Source organism: Bos indicus, chromosome 22 (genome assembly GCF_029378745.1).
Source record: "Bos indicus isolate NIAB-ARS_2022 breed Sahiwal x Tharparkar chromosome 22, NIAB-ARS_B.indTharparkar_mat_pri_1.0, whole genome shotgun sequence".
Classification (NCBI taxonomy): domain Eukaryota; kingdom Metazoa; phylum Chordata; class Mammalia; order Artiodactyla; family Bovidae; genus Bos; species Bos indicus.
Window position 1 is genome coordinate 22,657,873 of NC_091781.1, and position 22,056 is coordinate 22,679,928.

The window sequence follows — 22,056 nt, forward strand, 5'->3', positions numbered from 1 at the left end:
TTTTCTTCTATCATGGAGTATAGAGATCTATGACACCCCAAACCCCAGTATTAGAATGTTCAGTTCAGTTCAGTCGCTCAGTCGTGTCCGACTCTTTGCGACCCCATGAATCGCAGCACGCCAGGCCTCCCTGTCCATCACCAACTCCCGGAGTTCACCCAGACTCACGTCCATCGAGTCAGTGATGCCATCCAGCCATCTCATCCTCTGTCGTCCCCTTCTCCTCCTGCCCCCAATCCCTCCCAGCATCAGAGTCTTTTCCAATGAGTCAGTTCTTCACATGAGGTGGCCAAAGTACTGGAGTTTCAGCTTCGGCATCATTCCTTCCAAAGAAATCCCAGGGCTGATCTCCTTCAGAATGGACTGGTTGGATGTCCTTGCAGTCCAAAGGACTCTCAAGAGTCTTCTCCAACACCACAGTTCAAAAACATCAAGTCTTCGGCGCTCAGCCTTCTTCACAGTCCAACTCTCACATCCATACATGACCATAGGAAAAACCATAGCCTTGACTAGACGGACCTTTGTTGGCAAAGTAATGTCTCTGCTTTTGAATATGCTATCTAGGTTGGTCATAACTTTCCTTCCAAGGAGTAAGCATCTTTTAATTTCATGGCTGCAGTCACCATCTGCAGTGATTTTGGAGCCCCCAAAAATAAAGTCTGACACTGTTTCCACTGTTTCCCCATCTATTTCCCATGAAGTAATGGGAATGGATGTTACTTTTTAAAGAAGCTTTCTCACTACCAGACATCCTCTTCAGAGTACTAACGTTATTCCTAGGAGAGATAATACTTTCCTAGGAGAGAGATACAAGATTTTCCTTGTCAAAATGGGTAAGTTAGGAATGCTGGCCATATAGGTGGAAAGACCTGAAAAGAGAAGAAAGGGGTGTGGGGAACATTGGCAGACAATTCCCTTTTTGTAGCTTTGATGGCATTCAGGTATATTCTTAGGTCCCTTTCTTGAAGTCCACCAGCAAGGTTAAGTAGTAAGAATTAGTATGTAGTATCTTCTATTGGGCTTCCCTGGTAGCTTAGCTAGTAAAGAATCCACCTGCAATGCAGGAGACCCTGGTTTGATTCCTGCGATGGGATGTTCCCCTGGAGAAGGGGTAAATTACCCGCTCCAGTATTCTTGGACTTCCCTGGTGGCTGACATTCAGCTATATTCTTAGGACTGTTTCTTTAAGTCCGCCAGCAAGGTTAAGTAGTGTGAGTTAGTATGTAGTATCTCCTTTTAGAGTGGTTCTCAAACTGTAGCGTGCAGCAGAACCATGAGGAAGCCCTCTTAGTTATAAAGCTCCAGTCCAGAATTTTCAGTGAAGCAGGTTAGAGGTGAGACTCAAGAATCTGAGAATTTCCCAGTGATTCTGCTGCTCATGGTTCAGAGGAAAAGTTGGCAACTGACATGCATCTGGAGAAAAGCAGAAGGGTACACATTCCACTGAAAAAGATAAGGATTGTTGCTAATGTCACCTAAGCCCTCGGAATTTTTTATTGCATGAAGGTTAAATTGAAATCAAATGGGAAGGTTGTGTTTGAGAGAATATTAGCAATTTACAGAAAATGTTTATGCTTCCTAAGGAGGAGAGTGATGGTCCTCATTTTTTGTGCCCATTTCATTGACTAATAGCAAAAGGACTTTCTGTATTCCTGCTGGTATGTACTGTCAAAACATGGTCTTTGCTCATTTCACTATTCCAATTTCAATCTGTGGATGAAAAGATCAAGGTTAGTAATAAACTAATGGCCATCATATATTAAAGAATTCTCCACCTAGTAATACATCTTAGCTTGGCTAGTCAACTCTGTCTACTGTATAGCCTTAAATGAATGGAACATCAGAGTGGCTTCAAGAAGAGGTGAAACTCAAATTTTGAGATACTAATCTAGTGACTGATTCTCAGAGTTTGTGTGAATCAGAATTACCTACAGCAATAAGAATTATAGAGATGATTGAATTAGTATGGGGTCTGAATCTCTTACTTTTTACAGACTTCCTCAGATGAGTGTATAGAAAGAGTTGAGACCCTCTGGTTGGGAGCTATGCTTCTTAAACTATTATAATGAAGAACCAGATTTTTTTTTAAATTCAAACATCATAGACCAATACTTTTGTAAAATACAGTAAAATTAATGAGTAAAAATGAAATTTAAAAGCAAATGCAAAATATAGACACTAGGGAATAATAGATTGAGTTCCTACCTGAGAGTTCCTGCCACAGAAAACAATTATAAAATATAGAAGCATTGAGAAGTGAACAGAAGCAAACAGATCCTGGTGGCGAGTATGAGGTTGAAGGAGGGAAAGTAGGGAGTTACCTAAAGTGAGCCCTTCACTTTTGCAGCTTTCCCCTTGTGCTGGAGATAGTTGGATTTTCATAGTTCTTGTTGTGGGGGAGGTTACATGACTATTCAACTTCCAAAATTCATCAATCTACACCTAAAATTAATGTATATATTATTGTATGTAAATTATCGTTCAGTAAAACTGTTAAAATCCATACAATAAAATAGACTTTAAAAATGAAGCGTTAAATTCCAAGGAAGTTACAAAATGATGAAGAAATTAGTTTTTCAGAAAACAAATATGTTTTTGTTATATTTATCTTCAAAATTTAAAATAGAATAAAATATCAACATAAGAAGATATCTCATCTAACATCCTGGTTTTCACAGTTGAGGTGACCAAACGTTGGCATCCTTATAAATTGATCAGTGTTGTGATGAGAAATAATGTAATATTTGGCTTAGTTCTGAGGATTTTTCAAAACTGATGAATATAGGTAAATAAAATATTCATAATTCATTGTTAGTATCAACTAAACTAGTAATAAAATATAATCCTCAATATTTTATTTTTATATTCAGGAAGCATACATTTACATATTCATAAACATCTCTAAATACTTGTTTTTCTCACTGAGGACTAATAACACACACACCTACCCAGGTTTCTGGACCACATTGTGAGTAACACTGGTCTAGAGAACTGGAGTCAACCAGTTGGCCTAGACAGTAACCAAGGGTGAATTAATAACATCTGCTTTGGAGTACTGCAAGTAATTCACTGTAATTGGCCAGTATCCAGTGCTACAAAATTAAGGCTACCTAATAATTTTTGTGATGCATTCTGTTACTCAATTGAGTACATATTTGTCTCCATTAATAAACTGTAAATTGCTTGCAGGAGGCCATTACCTATTCAACTCTCTCACTTGAAGAATCTAACACAGTCTTATAAATAGTAGCCACTCAGTATAATATTTGTAGAACTTAATGTTTGTTGAAAGAACACCAGCTGTGTTTTAGATGTTCACACCATCACTGATGAAACTGACTTACACTTAAAGCAAAGTGATATTTTCAACATGTCAAGAGTTTGATGGAGACAGACCAAAACAGAGTCATGGTTTTGACATTAATTATCAAAGAGAATAGCAAAGAAAGAAATCTTATTTGATAATACCTATGAACTGTGATGTAACAAGACAGTGACATGTAAAATTGAACACTGTGGGCTATTGCTAGAGTATATTTGACTCAGTATCATGGATAAGAAACCAAGACTGTGTCAAACAATAGCCTATAAAAGTAAGTTATGTAACTCTTTAACAGAGTAGTAAATTCTTGCCAGCAAACCAGATATTTTGCTGCTTGGAGCATGTCCATACATCAACTTGCTCTTTTATTCAGAAGATACACTTCAGAAATATACACCAAGAAAATCAATAAAGAATATAATTCAGATAGAGCTAAATCAAATGTGAAAATTGAAGGAACACTCAAGGTAAGTCTGGAAATTCACACTTTGGGAGCTGTCTTGTAACCAAGGATGTCCTTTACGTAATATGTAATGATAATATTGATTATGTTATTATATTTAAAGCAAGATTAGTAATCTCTGACAATATTATTTTATTGCTTAATACCATTTTATTTATTCTATTTGGCATAAGAAGGCAATTTTGAAGACCTTTGTGACTAAGATGGAATTGTCAATTGTGCAAGTGCCCTAAAACCAGCTGGCATGGGTTTCTGGAAAAATCAGACAGTCAGGGAAGAGAATGAGAGGTAGTCTGTCACAGGGAGGTGTGGTGATGCTGGAGAAGGAGAAGAGTCGTGTAAAGGCAAGCAAAGAAAACTGGAGTGACACTGGCAAAGGACATCAGAACACTAGCCCTGCCTTATTTAAAGACCCAGGGTTAGATGTATGTTTCATTCCTTCAATTCTTGGTTCATACCTTAGTTTTACCCCTGGGAAAATCTCATAATGCCTCCGTGTCTTAGCTATAAAATATACCTCTGTCTCTGTGTCTGTACTATACCTAGTATATATAAATATACTAATACATTTATATATTAGTATATATAAATATACTAATGCCTCTGTGTCTTATCTATAAAATATACCTTTTTAAGGTGAGAATTAAATAGCATTTAAAAGATTTTAAAGAACGATTTTAAGAATGTCTGACTCAGGATAACACCTACTGAGTGTTGACTTCTTGTATGGGTGGTGTTTACTTGTTTGCTTTAATTTCATTTTGTTGTGACTGGGCACATAGTATACACTAGGCATATTCATTCAACAAATAAAATGAATAATCATGTCCTTTAAATTTTTGGCAAGTTGTATAAAGCAAAGAACTGCTGGGAGAGAAGATGATTGGCATAAAGAACAGACTCCTCTCTCCAGGTATAAATGGAGGAAAACTATAGGGAAGAAATTGATGTCTAGATACTTAATTTAAAAATAACAGAGACTTTTGTGGGAGGGAAGAGGCATTGTTCAATAGAAGTGTTAACTAAGAACCAGAAAAAGTTAAGGCAACAGGCTGCCTTAAGAACCTTCTCATTTGGAAGCATTTGAGCAGTGCAGGGGCAAAATGGGTGGGATGTCTCATAGAAGGGGTTCTGGCATTGAATCAAAGATCCTATTCTCTTTCTTGGATCTTTGATAATCTTGGAGTCTGTGTTCTCCTTGTCCTTCATTTATCTGCTATCTTTTTAACTATACCTCTTTGAATTATTTTTTGTAGGTTTTCTAGTGAATATGCGTGTGTCTGTATGTATACTTGTACCATCAACTCAGATCTATTATTGTACCACTTTATATGGAATGTAAGTGGTAGCCCTATTTACCCGTTTCTCCTCCTTCCTTTTCTCTATTTGCCATATGTATTTTTTTCATCTAGATATCATCACATTTTAAGCCCCAAACTACAATTTCATGATATTTTAATTAGAAAAGAAAAAGATAATCTGTATATTTACTCGTTTAACATTTAGGTGCTCTTAGTTCATTTTAAAGCTTCAAGGAGCACTTGTCTTCAGCCTAAAGAAGTTTATTTAGCACTTTTTGTGATGTACATTGTCTCATAACAGATCTCAATTTTCATTTAGTTAAAAATCTTTTTTGCTAAGTACAGAATTTTGAGTAGATAGTTTTTTTTCTTTTCCTTCTAGCACTTTAAAAATGTCATTCTACTATCTTCTGGACTTCATTTTTCGGATAAAAAGTCATTAGTGAGTGATAACTGTTGTTCTGCATGTAATGCTTTGTTTTCTCTGGGTGGTGTGAGGTTTTGAAGTGTTTAGATTCCAGCAATTGGATTAAGATGTGCCTCCATGTGGTTTTCGGAGAAGGCAATGGCACCCCACTCCAGTACTCTTGCCTGGAAAATCCCATGGGCAGGGGAGCCTGGTAGGCTGCAGTCCATGGGGTCGTGAAGAGTTGGACATGACTGAGTGACTTCACTTTCACTTTTCACTTGCATGCATTGGAGAAGGAAATGGCAACCCACTCCAGTGTTCTTGCCTGGAGAATCCCAGGGACGGGGCAGCCTGGTGGGCTGCCGCCTGTGGGGTCGCACAGAGTCGGACATGACTGAAGCGACTTAGCAGCAGCAGCAGCCATGTGGTTTTCTTTGCACGTATCCCTCTTAGTATTTGCAGTGCTTCTTAAACCTGTAAATTTATGTCTTCAGCCACATTTTAGACAAAATATTGCCTTTATTTTAAAGTATTTTTTGTATCCCCTTTATCTTCTTTTCTGAACTCCAAGTACCTTTATGTTAGACCATTTTATTTTGTCCCATAGCTTTCTGGGGCTGTGTTTATTTTTTTCAGCCCTTTGCCCTTGCTCTTTTCTTGTGATTAAATGCTCTCTCTATATGTTTATCTTTAAGGGCACCTATTCCTACTTCTCCCCAATCTACTATTTAACCTAATTGAATTAACTCTTTTTTTTTTAAATTTTATTTTATTTTTAAACATTACATAATTGTATTAGTTTTGCCAAATATCAAAATGAATCCGCCACAGGTATACATGTGTTCCCCATCCTGAACCCTCCTCCCTCCCCCTCCCCATACCATCCCTCTGGGTCGTCCCAGTGCACTAGCCCCAAGTATCCAGTATTGTGCATCGAACCTGGACTGGCAACTCGTTTCATACATGATGTTTTACATGTTTCAATGCCATTCTCCCATATCTTCCCACCCTCTCCCTCTCCCACAGAGTCCATAAGACTGTTCTATACATCAGTATCTCTTTTGCTGTCTCGTACACAGGGTTATTGTTACCATCTTTCTAAATTCCATATATATGCATTAGTACACTGTATTGGTGTTTTTCCTTCTGGCTTACTTCACTCTGTATAATAGGCTCCAGTTTCATCCACCTCATTAGAACTGATTCAAATGTATTCTTTTTAATGGCTGAGTAATACTCCATTGTGTATATGTACCACTGCTTTCTTATCCATTCATCTGCTGATGGACATCTAGGTTGCTTCCATGTCCTGGCTATTATAAACAGTGCTGCAGTGAACATTGGGGTACATGTGTCTCTTTCCCTTCTGGTTTCCTCAGTGTGTATGCCCAGCAGTGGGATTGCTGGATCATAAGGCAGTTCTATTTCCAGTTTTGTAAGGAATCTCCACATTGTTCTCCATAGTGGCTGTACTAGTTTGCATTCCCACCAACAGTGTAAGAGGGTTCCCTTTTCTCCACACCCTCTCCAGCATTTATTATTTGTAGACTTTTGGATCGCAGCCATTCTGACTGGTGTGAAATGGTACCTCATAGTGGTTTTGATTTGCATTTCTCTGATGATGAGTGATGTTGAGCATCTTTTCATGTGTTTGTTAGCCCTCTGTATGTCTTCTTTGGAGAAATGTCTATTTAGTTCTTTGGCCCATTTTTTGATTGGGTCATTTATTTTTCTGGAATTGAGCTGTAGGAGTTGCTTGTATATTTTTTAGATTAGTTGTTTGTCAGTTGCTTCATTTGCTATTATTTTCTCCCATTCTGAAGGCTGTCTTTTCACCTTGCTAATAGTTTCCTTTGATGTGCAGAAGGTTTTAAGGTTAATTAGGTCCCATTTGTTTATTTTTGCTTTTATTTCCAATATTTTGGGAGGTGGGTCATAGAGGATCCTGCTGTGATGTATGTTGGAGAGTGTTTTGCCTATGTTCTCCTCTAGGAGGTTTATAGTTTCTGGTCTTACGTTGAGATCTTTAATCCATTTTGAGTTTATTTTTGTGTATGGTGTTAGAAAGTGTTCTAGTTTCATTCTTTTACAAGTGGTTGACCAGATTTCCCAGCACCACTTGTTAAAGAGATTGTCTTTAATCCATTGTATATTCTTGCCTCCTTTGTCAAAGATAAGGTGTCCATATGTGCGTGGATTTATCTCTGGGCTTTCTATTTTGTTCCATTGATCTATATTTCTGTCTTTGTGCCAGTACCATACTGTCTTGATAACTGTGGCTTTGTAGTAGAGCCTGAAGTCAGGTAGATTGATTCCTCCAGTTCCATTCTTCTTTCTCAAGTTCGCTTTGGCTATTCAAGGATTTTTTGTATTTCCATATAAAATCAACACACAGAAATCCCTTGCGTTCCTATACACTAATAATGAGAAAACAGAAAGAGAAATTAAGGAAACAATTCCATTCACCATTGCAACGGAAAGAATAAAATACTTAGGAATATATCTACCTAAAGAAACGAAAGACCTATATATAGAAAACTATAAAACACTGGTGAAAGAAATCAAAGAGGACACTAATAGATGGAGAAATATACCATGTTCATGGATTGGAAGAATCAATATAGTGAAAATGAGTATACTACCCAAAGCAATTTATAGATTCAATGCAATCCCTATCAAGCTACCAACAGTATTCTTCACAAAGCTAGAACAAATAATTTCACAATTTATATGGAAATACAAAAAACCTCGAATAGCCAAAGCGATCTTGAGAAAGAAGAATGGAACTGGAGGAATCAACCTACCTGACTTAACTCTTTATTTTAATGGATTCAAAATTCATTTTATTCTTTTGTATACTTGCTATTTCTCTGCTGAGATTGCTTATTCGTTTATTTACTAAGTGCATATTTTCCTTTATTTCCTTATGTAACCTTTAGCATAGTTACATTAGCTATCTCTTTATTTTTCACTGGAGAGTAATTGCTCTACAGTGTTGTATTGATTTCTGTCTAAAATGACGTGAATTTGCCATCAGTATACATATATTCCTTCCCTCTTGAGCCTCTCTTCCAACCCCGCCACCTGTCCCACCCCTCTAGGTCATCACAGAGCCCTAGTCTGAGCTCCCTGTATTATACAGCAACTTCCAACTAGCTATCTGTTTTACATATGGTAAAACATTGCTCATTTTAAATCATAAAAACCTATTTGCCCATATTTTTAAATTTTATTCATATGAAAGTATATAAAAGTAGAAATACAAAGTAGATTTTATTTACTATGTTGCTTGATTTATACCTTTTAAATATTTATATGATATATGGCTTTCCTTTTTTCTGAGGCCTTGAATAAAGGGATTATAGAAAATAAGGTTGAAGGCATTAGCCAAATTATAGATGAATGAAATTTTAGGTCATTCCAGATTCAAATATTATTTTAAGACTGTATTGACTTATGCAAATATTGGAGCTGTTTTGTACCCATATTTTGTAAAGAATGATCTTGTAGGAAGTGTGAATGAAAGATCTGAGAAAAATAGGATTAGAGAAGGAACGAGGGCAAGACACAGTGTGAAATAGTAAAGGATCTGAGTAGTGACAATGTAAATGTGAATTTTAGAAAGAAGAACAAGAAAATGCATTTAAGGAAGAACTTATGTATGTTCCTGAGAAATATGTTATGAAACTTCGACAGTCTGGGCTGGAGATATCATTAAATAAGAAAGTAGATTTTATCAAATTGCTACCATGTTGTAAAGGCATCAGTTCAGTTGCTCAGTCATGTCTGATTCTTTGCGACCCCGTGGACTGCAGCACATCAGGCTTCCCTGTCCATCACCAACTCCTGGGGCCTGTTCAGACTCATGTCCATTGAGTCAGTGATGCCATCAAACCCTCTTATCTTCTGTCGTCCCTTCTCCTCCCACCTTTAATATTTCACAGCATCAGGGTCTTTTCCAGTGAGTTGGTTATTTGCAACAGGTGACCAAAGTATTTGGAGTTTCAGCTTGAGCATCAGTCTTTCCAATGAATATTCAGGACTGATTTCCTTTAGGATGGATTGGTTGGATCTCCTTACAGTCCAAGGGACTCTCAAGAGTCTTCTCAAATGCCACAGTTCAACAGCATCAATTCTTCGGTGCTCAGCTTTCTCTATAGTCCAACTCTCACACCCATACGTGACTACTGGAAAAACCATAGCTTTGGCTAGACAGACATTTCTTGGCAAAGTAATGTCTCTGCTTTTTAATATGCTGTCTAGGTTGGTCATAACTTTCCTTCCAAGGAGCAAGCGTTTTTTTAATTTCATGGCTGCAGTCACCATCTGCAGTGATTTTGGAGTCCAAGAAAGTAAAATCTCTCAGTTTCCACATCTGTTTGCCATCATGTGATGGGACCAGATGCCATGATCTTAGTTTTCTGAATGTTGAGTTTTAAGCCAACTTTTTCACTCTCCTCTTTCACTTACATCAGTAGGCTCTTTAGGTCTTTGCTTTCTGCCATAGGGTGGTGTCATCTGCATATCTGAGGTTATTGATATCTCTCCCGGCAATCTTGATTCCAGCTTGTGCTTCCTCCAGGCCAGCGTTTCTTGTGATATACTTTCCATATAAGTTAAATAAGCAGAGTGAGTATATACAGCCTTGATTCCTTTTCCTATTTGGAACCAGTCTGTTGTTCCATGTCCAGTTATAACTGTTGCTTCCTGACCTGCATACAGGTTTCTTAAGAGGCAGGTCAGGTGGTCTGGTATTCCCATCTCTTTCAGAGTTTTCCACAGTTTATTGTGATCCACACAGTCAAAGGCTTTGGCATAGTCAATAAAGCAGAAATAGATGTTGTTCTGGAACTCTCTTGCTTTTTTGATGATCCAGCAGATGTTGGCAATTTGATCTCTGGTTCCTCTTTTCTAAAACCAGCTTGAACATCTGGAAGTTCATGGTTCATGTATTGCTGAAGCCTGGCTTGGAGAATTTTAAGCATTACTTTAGCAATACTTGGAGAATTTTAAGCATTACTTTAGCAATACTTGGAGAATTTTAAGCATTAATTTTAAGCATAGCGTGTGAGATCATATGGTGGTTCTATTTGTAATTTTTTGAAGAACATCCTTAGTGTTTTCTATAATGGCTGTACAATTTGCATTTCTACCAAGAGTGCACAAATATTCCATTTTCTCCACATCCTTACCAACACTTGTGATTTCTTATCTTTTTGATCAAATCATTCTAACAGGTGAAAGTGAAAGTGAACATGGCTCAGTCGTGTCCCACTCTTTGCAACCCCATGGTCTATAGAGTCCATGAGTGGGTGGCCTTTCCCTTCTCCAGGGAATCTCTCCAACCCAGGGATTAAACCCGGGTCTCCTGCATTGCAGGCAGATTCTTTACCATCTGAACCACAAGGGAAGCCCTCTAATGGATGAAGTGATATCTATTTTTTTTTTTTTTTTGCATTTTCATAATGATTGGTGACTTTTAGCACATTTTTAGGTATCTGTCAGGTATTTGAATATTTTATTTGGAAAAATAGCTGTTCAGGTCCTTTGCTCATTTTTTAAATTGGATTATTTGTGTGTGCGTGTGTGCTTGCTTGCACTTGAGTTGCTTCTTTTCCCAGTATGTTTTGGATATTAAACCTGGAGAAGTTAGGTTGTTTGCAGACACTTTCCCATTCTGTAGGGAAAATTTTTTTCCCATTCTGCCTTTTCATCTTGTTGACTATTTGTTTTACTGTGCAGAGGCTTTTTAGTTTGAGATATTTTCCATTTTTGTTTCTGTTATTTGCACTTTTGGTTTTGGTTATTTTTAAATGGTTTCCTGCTGATTGGATATTTCAAGCTCAGCCTACATTAATTTCCTTTTCTCTTGATTATGTGCCATGTTTTCTTGTTTCTGTGTATATCTAAATTTTGGATTTTATATTTGATTTTTTCCATGATGGAGAAGCTCTGTGTTCTATTATATTCTGATGAATATTGAAAACAAAATTAGCAGTCAACTTGACTAAACCCCTATCTCTTTTGTAATTTTAGTAGCTGGAATCTCTGTGCAGCTCTTTTGGCTTAGTTGGGCTCCTTGGAGTCTGATCTGTTCATGGTGGAGACTTGGGCAGAGTTTATGCCTGGAATATGAAATTTTCCCTCTCTGACTGTATTTCCTTAGTAGCATTCTCACTGACTTGTGGCATCTCTAACTTTATCCTTTGGGTCTTCTTGACAGTAAAACTGCAGGCTTATATCTGAGTTGTAGTACCTCACATGGTGTTGACTAGGGTCTGTCCTCTGATAGGAAAAATATGTTAATACAAACAGAATCCTTCGTGTGTCGTTACCTTTTTGCAAGTTTATATTCCTTCCTGTTCCTCCTCCCCCTACCCCGCCCTCCTTCTCCAACAGTTGGTCTAGGCTTTGCTGTTCTCCAGTGCCTTCAGGTAGTTTTACTCAGAGTTTATAGCTTTTCTCTGTAGTCTAATAGAAACTACACCACTGTAACTGGAGGCAAAATTATCTCAATATACTTGAAAAGATGAGGATAACATTGCTTTATAGTATTGGTTTTCATTAATCCACAAATCTGTGATTGAAGGAAGATTTCCCTCTTTATATTGTCATGGGGGTTACTCAGAATAGAATAAATATGGATCCATAATCCAGACTGATCAACGTTAAAATGAGAGAGCAAAGCATATGTAATGATACTGCATCTGACACTAATTCTGCCACTTTCCAAATCTGTGATTTGCTTTCATGGTATTGACTATATTTTTACATAAGATAATTACAGCCAAAGTATTATAATGAAAGTGATACATAATGTGGCACTACCATAAACTTCAGCAACCAAGAACAATATGAAATAGTTTAGCATCGACTATTCTGCTTTTATTAAGAAAATTCGTCTTCTGTTATGATTTTTTTTTTTTTTTAGCTTAAAATGGCATCCTAAGAAAATAAATCAAGCTCAAAAGTACTCATTGGTTTCCTTAGGAACATAATGATAGTATAGAAATTTACCTAAATAAGTGTAGGGACTCAGAAAATAATTTTTATAATTACCTGATTAATTCAGAAATTCTTACCATTAGAACATAGCAGGACAGCTCCCAAGCTACATTTAATTTAGAGGTGGCCATTTTGTGGAAAACTGAATCAGCCTCTTTCTGTCACGTGTTTACAATGATGCTAGCTGAGATTTGGAAATAGTGCAAGAATGGAAAAATCTTATGTTACAAATGTCTCCTGGATCTAACTCAGGGACGAGAGATGGGTTTAGCAGTCATCATATCTTTCCTTGATTTTTAAAAAATACCTTAATGTATAAACCTATAACAAAGTCCATGACAAATGCTTTTCTTCTATAGTCTATTTGACTCCATAAATTTATTTTGGAATGAGGTAGAAAATAGGGAAAAAAAATACATGTTTGTGCTCTAAAGTAAATAGTGATAAGTGGTCCCACTGCACTAACAAAATAAATGAGACTGTGACAGTAGGGGAATTCGAGCTCTTCCTTTTATCTTAAACAAATGCCATTTGAGAGAAAGCAAAAGGGTTTGCTTTTTTCCCTTGTTTTTCTTCTTCTCAGTATAATTTGCTGTGTTCTTAGGACTGATTATTTCAAAATTGCACAAATAGATTTGTAATAAGAATGTCATTACAAAAAACAATCATTGCAATCTGGACAGTCTTTGGCCTCTAGGTTGTCTCCATTCTGACTAGATTAATGACTTCGTATTGATTTTTTTGGTGTGTGTTGCTGTATTTAAAACATGATAATCTGCTGTTACATTGATCATCTTTTTTCATTAAAAATGTGAAATTACTTTCCAGACAAGTTATAAACATAGATGTTTTCAGTATCTTCATGTAAATGCTAAAATCTTAAAGACTGTACTAAATGAGATTTAGAATTTCCTACAAGGACACATTTATTGTTGCTTTTTATTTTGTTTGTAAAGCCGCCAAACTAAATGCTTTTATCAAAACTCTTTTGGGGGAATCCATCTTCATGATAGCTACGCCTTAGAAAAAGATACTGAAAATCAAATGAACAGGCTTTTCTTGGGGAGCAGTCACCAACTTATGCAATGAAAATATTCAATTAAATGATACACTTAACCATTTCATGTTTAGTTAAATGATAGTGAAACATCCAGAAGCAAGCCATAAGCAGTCTGTCATTTGGTTAGAGGTATACACTCGAATTACATTTGTTCAGTCCTGGTTTCATCACTAACTGAATGGCAGTAGGCAACTCCCCCAACCTCCCTGGACTTTAGCTACTTACCTATGAAATGGGATTAATATTAATACTACCCACCACACAATGCCATTGGGGGGTTAAATACATTAATATATGTAGAGAGCATAAAACATGATGATGATTTATAAATGTTGGTTCTGATTATTAGAGGCAAGTCCAGAAGACAGCTGTGGAAAAACACTGTTCTCTTAAGGGTCAGTTTTCTTTACAAGGATTAAGCATGGGACCTGCTACACAGTCAATTACTTCTAAACATGAGCCAGAACTAACTATAAGTCAGAATGCATCAGTTTCGAATGCATCAGTTTCACTTGGGTCATTAAAAGAAAAAATCACACGAGTTTACCTGTATTATCTTGGCTGGATTTCTTTTGTTTACTTTCCATATCACTGTGATTCTCCTTAGTTTTGACTGTGAGATTCAAGATACAGGTGCTTCAGGGAAAACTTTAACCTTTTCTTTGTCTTTTTCTCTTTAATCCATTCCGTATGTCCTGGAAAATAAAGGACAGTAACCTTAGGTAACTCAGATAGCTCAGTGGTATAAAAGACTGATTTTAAAAATTGTCCTATGGGACTCAAGGCACAGTATTGTACTTTGAAAAAAGTCTGTTCTTTTAAAGAACAAATTGATCAACAGATAAAAGACAAAAGTGATAAAAAGGAATTTTGAAGTTCTACCTGAAAGGATCTGCAATTGTTTAATGTTTAACTTAGAGGGGAAAAAAAAAAAAAACAACTCTGTGCCAGGTAAAGTTAGGACTTGAGAAGAAAGAAACCAAGAAGCTATATTGATGCACAAAGACTTTTCCTAAATTGGCTGGATTTCTCTAGAGCCACTTCATTACTTGGCATCCCACATGGCTTATGTATTCAGTGTAGACTGTGTGATTTCACACTTATTGATGTATTCATTTGTTCTCAAGAATATGGAGAGAGAGCTCATCACAGAGGAAAAACTGTGAGTGACCTGTGAAATCCAAGGAGTTTTAGCTCTGCTTCTGATTCTCAAACTTGTTAGTTCAGTTGTTCAGTCCTCGTCTCTTATCTACAATGAGAAAAAAAAAATACCTATCTCTCCCAGATGAGAGGTCTCGATGAAATAGTGAGTGAATAGACGTGTCTCATACAGAGTAGACACTCAACAATTGGATATCAGTGTTCGATCCCATTATCCCAAACTTTTCCCATAAACTGCATCCGGTAAATATTTGAGGCTTTCTGGGCCAAATGGTCTTTGTTATAACTTATCACTATTGTTACAGCATAAAAGCAGCCTTTAGGTTCTATATAAAAAAGTTGGTTGCATCCCAGTAAAACTTTATGGATTTTGAACTTTGCATTTTGTGTCATTTTCACGAGTCATAGAATATTAGTCTTCTTTTGACTTTTTTCAAATATTGAAAATTTAAAAGTCATTCTTCAACAGACAGTATAAAAACAAGTGGCAGAAAGTAGTTTGCTGGCTGCATTACTCAGAAAATTACAGACTACAAAATGAAATTCAGAATTGTAATAGTGGCATATTTTTGTGACACTGAAAATTAAAAGATGCATTTGGGAAAATAATGAGAAATAAGACTGGGTGAGAGAGATCTATAGGCTGAGGTGAGATTTTGAGTAAACATAGAAAACAGAAAACTGTTTAAAGCTTTGAGCAGAGCCCTTTCTGTATGGTGTCTGGGGAAAACAGATCTGGCACATGGCAAGTGAAGAGACCTCTGCAAAGTGAGCCAGCTCGACGGTGCCTGTTAACTGGGCCTTGAGGTGGTGAGCAGCAGGGACGGAGAAGTAGATCATTTTCCAAGCTATCTGTTTTGCCTTTATTTTTCTCCAGAAAGTAGTGTAGAGCAAGTACTCAATTACTGCCTTTTCTTTTTTTTTTTTTTTATGTCAATAAATTTTGTTTTGTTTTGTTTTTTTAAACTTTACAATATTGTATTAGTTTTGCCAAATATCAAAATGAATCCGCTATAGGTATACCCGCGTTCCCCATCCTGAACCCACCTCCCTCCTCCCTCCCCTCCCCTCCCTCTGGGTCGTCCCAGTGCACCAGCCCCAAGCATCCAGTACCGTGCATCGAACCTGGACTGGCGACTCGTTTCAAACATGATATTATATATGTTTCAATGCTATTCTCCCAAATCTCCCCACCCTCTCCCTCTCCCACAGAGTCCATAAGACTGATCTATACATCGGTGTCTCTTTTGCTGTCTCGTACACAGGGTTATTGTTACCATCTTTCTAAATTCCATATATATGTGTTAGTATACTGTATTGGTGTTTTTCTTTCTGGCTTACTTCACTCTGTATAATAGGTTCCAGTTTTATCCATCTCATTAGAACTGATTCAAATGTATTCTTTTTAATGGCTGAGTAATACTCCATTGTGTATATGTACCATTGCTTTCTTATCCATTCATCTGCTGATGGGCATCTAGGTTGCTTCCATGTCCTGGCTATTATAAACAGTGCTGCGATGAACATTGGGGTACATGTGTCTCTTTCCCTTCTCACTCACTGTCTGTTTGACAGTCCATCTGGGTAGATGGTAAGCACAGTGTTGGCTGCAGCTGAAGCCCCCTTTGAATTCAAAGTATTTGTTCATTTCTTCATTGAGTTCGTCTAACATGTTCGGCATCTTACTAAGTCCCAAGATGCAAAAATATATAAAGTGTGCATCCTGTACAAGTCTCACAGGATGGTTAAGAGATCAGTATCTCAGCAGGCTCACCTTCAAGCTGTATAAACAAGGGCAAGTACACCTCTGTAGCTCACGTTGCCCTTCTGTTATAAAGCCATCTGATATAGTAGCTGCTCTTGAGACTTGGGCAAGGTGTTGGACAGGGAGGTAGTGAAGGGGATCAGAAGGCCTGAAGCTGCCTAGAAAGTGAGGGCAGCCTTGCCAGCAGACACCCGGGCACCCTTCAAGGGGGAGGAGTGAGAGATAAACAGGAGGACTGCCCATGGAGGGTGCTCTCCATGAGGGAACAAGCCTCAGCTGTCAGATTTATTATTTAAACGATTAAAGGTAATTTGCACATTTACATAATATACAAATAAAATGTAGTTAGGGTTCTGCATTTTATTGAATAAATTATGTAGAACTGATCTCTTTAAAAGTTCAAAGTCTGAATTACTTAAGTTTTAAAGATAAAGCTGTGCCTCATAAATTTTTATTTCCACTAGGCTTCCAACAAGTCTATTACAACATTGGCTAAGTGTCCACGGATAATAGACTGCTTGCTAGTGAAATAATGTGTGATAAGATAGCATCTTTTAAAATAGCATCCTACTTATCTCTGTTTCTACAAAGATATTGGTAATTCTACCAAAATACTGATGAAACAGATTTTCATCTCAGATTTTTTTTTTACCTCTATTAGATAACACATTCAAATTTGCTAAATATTGGCACCTCTATATCTGAGTTTCTCTCACACATTGAGGGCAGATGTCTTAATCACACATGGTAGTGCTCAAATCTGGCCATAAATTATGTTCTACAAGCTCATGAGACACTGTGTCCTTTTTCTGTCATTCTTCAAATTAGTGACATAGTGGGAACAGTGTACTATAGACTCAGACATGCCTGTGTTCAAATCCAGGCTGTTTTTCAATAAGCTGAGAGCTTGAGCAAGTCTTTTAAACAACTTGTCATGTTCATCTTGTCCAAGATTGGAGTAGCCCAACTGTGCCTAGTCTGCAAGACTATTGTGATGATTCAAGACAGTGTGTGTGAAATGCCTACGGGGCACAGTTTCTAGTACAGAGCAGATTTTCTCGAAATGGTGAGCATTCTTGTCATTGTCATCCTCATTATCGTCATTCACTATTACAAATAGTAATTTCTCTGAGTCATTACAAGTTCATGTTGGCCACTGACCACCTGGTTGAGAATCATAATTTACAGATTCCTTGGTACACACGCTGCTCAAACATTTTCTCAGTCTCTGAGCATCCTGTCCCATGCTACATGGGAGTGAAAGAGGGGATGAGCAAAGGAAATCTTTCTTGTTTCCAGCTGCCGGATTAAAGTTTTCTATAAAAATGTTCAGGTTATAACTAAGTACCTATAAATATTCCCCTATTATGGATGAAGGGATTCAAGGGAGAGATGAGAACCAACTTGATAATGATTATTTTAATCTTCTAGTCTTCCAAATTAGACCCTCCAGTAGAGCATTTTGTCACTTGAACATAAGGACCACTGCCCTAGACAAAAACTTGACAGAAATTCCTGAAATAGTTTCTCAGTACATTTCTGTCATCTTACTCCTCCCTTTACCAATCCATCCCACACACACCTGCCAGAACAATCTTCCATAAATACTCTTTTCTTTGTATCTCATCCTTGTTTTGTAATCTATAATGCCTCCCTGTTGTTTTTCTGTATAGTAATTCAGAATTCCAGTGTCACCATCAGCCTTTCCTATTCCTTCTTTTCCTACTTTATATCCAATTATTCCTTCATAAAACAAATCAGTTCTAAATAAGCCAATTAATTTGGCCAGGAAACTTCCTGAATCCACCCTTCTCTACATCTTCATAACTGTCCTAACATTCACTTCACCTGTTCCCAGAATCAAATTACTTGTTACTTTCTACAAAATACGAGCCAGAACTTGGGCCCAAGTAGTCATTTTTTAGTTCCTGCCTCTTTCTCTCTGTTTTTCACAACTGGACCCTCTGATATTTCCCTGGTAGGTCCTCACTGGAATATGGATTAATTAATTAATCCTTCCCCTGGAGCATTGGTATGGGAATTTCAAGGTGACAAATCTTTGCATCTTGATCACTTTCAGCTTCGTACCCAGAGTATCTACTACCACCATCCATTTTCAGAGGACTTTTGTCAACGTTCATTGGGAAGAAGCAGGGGCAAATTGATAGAGGTAAAGAATTTCTGATTGCCAACCCTAAGCCACCTTCAGGACCAGAATCACAGTTTCAAGGATGAAGCTAGTTAGCTCCTTAGAGTCCTGCTTACATAAGAATCCATTAGGGCCACAGTAAGTTCCAGGAAGCTATCTAAGGCACTTGACTCAACCTTCCACTGTGTACCATGTTGGTTCTGCTGACTGAACTAAGCATGCCTTGCTTCTCCTCCTTATCTCCTCTCATACACACATCCTAAGAATGGAGCCCTGCCATGAATTCTAGATCTGCATTGGGATTCCAAGACACATAGCTAGTGCTTGCTCATGCCTGTCTCCATTGCTAGATCAGATCCCTTGGCCTTCACTTGCTGAATGCAGTAGTGGTAGATGCTGTCTTTTTGTCCTGTACTAATTGACAAAAAAATAACTTTTTTCACTGTTATAAGCACTCTTTTCCCCAAAGTGTTTAATCTTTGAGAAATCAAACACAAAGTAATTCAGAGATGACATTGAAAATAAAAGTTCTGACAGTTGGTTTGGAGTGGATATCATAATTTGGTTTTCGTATAATGATCTCGTAAATTGTTCACTTTCATTGAAAATGTACATCACATCAGCAAAATGTCTGGGAAATATAGAGCCCTGAGAATCGATTCATCGCCAAAGATCTTCTACTTTATGAAATTTTGAAAGCACATCTGCCGTTGAATTCTTAGTTTCTTCCTGAGAAGCAGATTTCCATTGCCCCTTTGATGTGCTTTACTTGCTTTCTCAGAAGATGAGAGGGAAATATTAATTCAGTCAGCAAATACTTACTGAGTACCTACTATGTGTAATTTAATTTACTCCATTAGGGAAAACTCTCTTTAGGTCTAAACTAGAAGATTGCCAGTTATTTAATAGTATTTTATGTTTTTATATCCAAATTATGTTTTAACTAATCACAGCCTTGGAATCCAGTAGTCCCTACAGACAAATTAGTTTACTTCTTTCCCAAGTGGATCAAGGAGTCCTGATTTTCCATCCATCCCTACTGGCTCCCTGTTGCCTTAAGGCTAATAAGTAACAAAGATTTCTTTATTCATTAGTTTATCCCAAACCAATTCATGTTTCCAAATCGCAGAACCATAGACTTGAAAACCTGGAAGGTGCATGAAACTATCCCTGAAATTGATATCCAGTGAAGAAGAGTGATTTGGCCAAGGACAATCAAGCCTGCTAAACCCTTACCTTTATGTTCCTTTGTCAAACATCAGATTCCTGTTTTCTGAATGTAACTTAATTTGTTTTTCTATTTTTTTTTTTTTAAAAAATTTTATTTTTTAACTTTACAATATTGTATTGGTTTTGCCATATATCAAAATGAGTCCACCACAGGTATACCTGTGTTCTCCATCCTGAGCCCTCCTCCCTTCTCCCTCCCCATACCATCCCTCTGGGTCGTCCCAGTGCACCAGCCCCAAGCATCCAGTATCGTGCATCGAACCTGGACTGGTGACTCGTTTCATATATGATATTATACGTATTTCAATGCCATTCTCCCAAATCACCCCACCCTCTCCCTCTCCCACAGAGTCCAAAAGACTGTTCTATACATCTGTGTCTCTTTTGCTGTCTCGCATACAGGGTTATCGTTACCATCTTTCTAAATTCCATATATATGCGTTAGTATACTGTATTGGTGTTTTTCTTTCTGGCTTACTTCACTCTGTATAATAGAATACTTATTTTTAGAAGACGTGATAGAAATTGTCAAGGTATTTCAAGTATAATTTTTTAAATGTAGCTAGAAAGAGAGTGAGTTTATTCATTAAAATATTATATATAATAATGCATGACACCATGTATCTTTTTTCAAGCATTGTGCGATTTAGGAAAATCTTTGTGGCTAGTGATAAGTGACTGTCCAAGGAAACATGCTTCAGTCACACACTTAGGGGACTGAACAGTGTCTCCTGGTAATTAAAACTGTTCTTGGCTTTTGAGTCAGGGAGAACTGGTTACAAATCCCAATTTTCTGGTTGTTTGATTCTCAGCAGTTTACTCAACCTTTGTAAGTTTCCAACACCTCAACTGAATGGTGAAGATAATAATACACTTACCTCCTAGTTGTGGAGATTCACGCATGCAGAGTGCTTAGAATCTTTCCTGAGATTTCATGAACATTCACATCGTAGCTTTAAAAAAATATATGCATACCAAAAGGAAGTACTCAAGTTTCTGTGGAAAACTTTTTGCCACTTTCAGATTGGCTCCAGTTTGTATCAGGGCTGGCACATTCTCTTTTGCAGCACTGCATGCACGTGTTGCTAGTCAAAACTTGTGCTGGGTTCCTTTGCAAGTATTCTCAGGTTGCTATATGGTTGCCAGTGCAACCAGACAGCAAGCATCATAAAGGCCAGTATTACATTTCTTGTTTGCTTCTTTCTTACTTTACCCCTCCTTCCCTCCCTCTCTTCCTTCTTCTTTTTTTCCCATTTGGTGCTTAATAAATGCTTATTGCTTGTCCAACTGGCCATTTAGAGTAAAATAATTCCTGAACACTGCTCAGCCTTTCCACAGAAAGCTAGGTGACGTAGATATAACAGAACTCAAGAAACAGTAGGAACCACTTGAATTAGTTCCACAGTTGAAGGAAAAGGCATTCCTGAAGGAAAATCCTTTTAAAATCACATGTTTAATCTCACACAAGCCAATTTAAGTTCCCTCAAGCCATGTTTATCTGTGTACTGATTGCTTTCCATCTGAGAATTTAATGTGCAGTCAAAAAGTGAACAGGATGTCAGTTCCTCTGCATTTCTTTGGCATAATGAATGCTGTCGTGTTTGCAGGGAAAAAATGTTGGTAAACTATGAGATTTTAATTGTGATTAGGTAGTTTCTCAGAAAAAATTATGGCATGGGGAAGAATACAGATGTTTCCTTCATACACTTCACTCTTTAATCACAATGACAAACTCAGTAGAAAGCTGCCTGTATTTATTAGCCCTTTAATAATGTATGCTCACTCTGGTGGCCACAAGGAGATGAAAGCACTATGTGATTTGGAAGAGTGAGGGGTCAGGAGTGTATGAAGTCTAACAAGTCATCCAGAAGTTGGAAATGAAACCTTTCCATGTGTATTTGTGCCTGAAGTATGTCATTAACTGATTGGAATTTTATACCTGGTGCTAAGATTTTGGGGAAAACTATCAATTTGAGGGAAGTTGATTATCAGAGGCCAAAAGTAAAATTTGAAGACTAGTGCTCAGTGTATATATTTAGTTTGAAAAATTGGCCTGATAGCATATTCAAAAGCAGAGACATTACTTGGCCAACAAAGGTTTGTCTAGTCAAGGCTATGGTTTTTCCTATGGTCATGTATGGATGTGAGAATTGGACTGTGAAGAAGGCTGAGCGCCAAAGAATTGATGCTT

The 22,056-nt window shown here is 37.3% G+C and overlaps 2 long non-coding RNA genes across 2 annotated transcripts in view; one reads left to right on the forward strand and one right to left on the reverse strand.

Annotated features, from left to right (window-relative positions):
* The window catches only part of LOC139178593 (uncharacterized), a 309,917-nt gene that overhangs the window by 32,558 nt on the left and 255,303 nt on the right, over positions 1–22,056 (forward strand). The window lies entirely within an intron of this gene.
* Positions 449–21,095, reverse strand: LOC139178591 (uncharacterized). Its single transcript, XR_011562971.1, has 4 exons — positions 20,744–21,095; positions 14,108–14,255; positions 2,322–2,442; positions 449–1,710 (listed from the first exon to the last, which is right to left on the reverse strand). It is a non-coding gene; the product is annotated as an uncharacterized lncRNA (long non-coding RNA).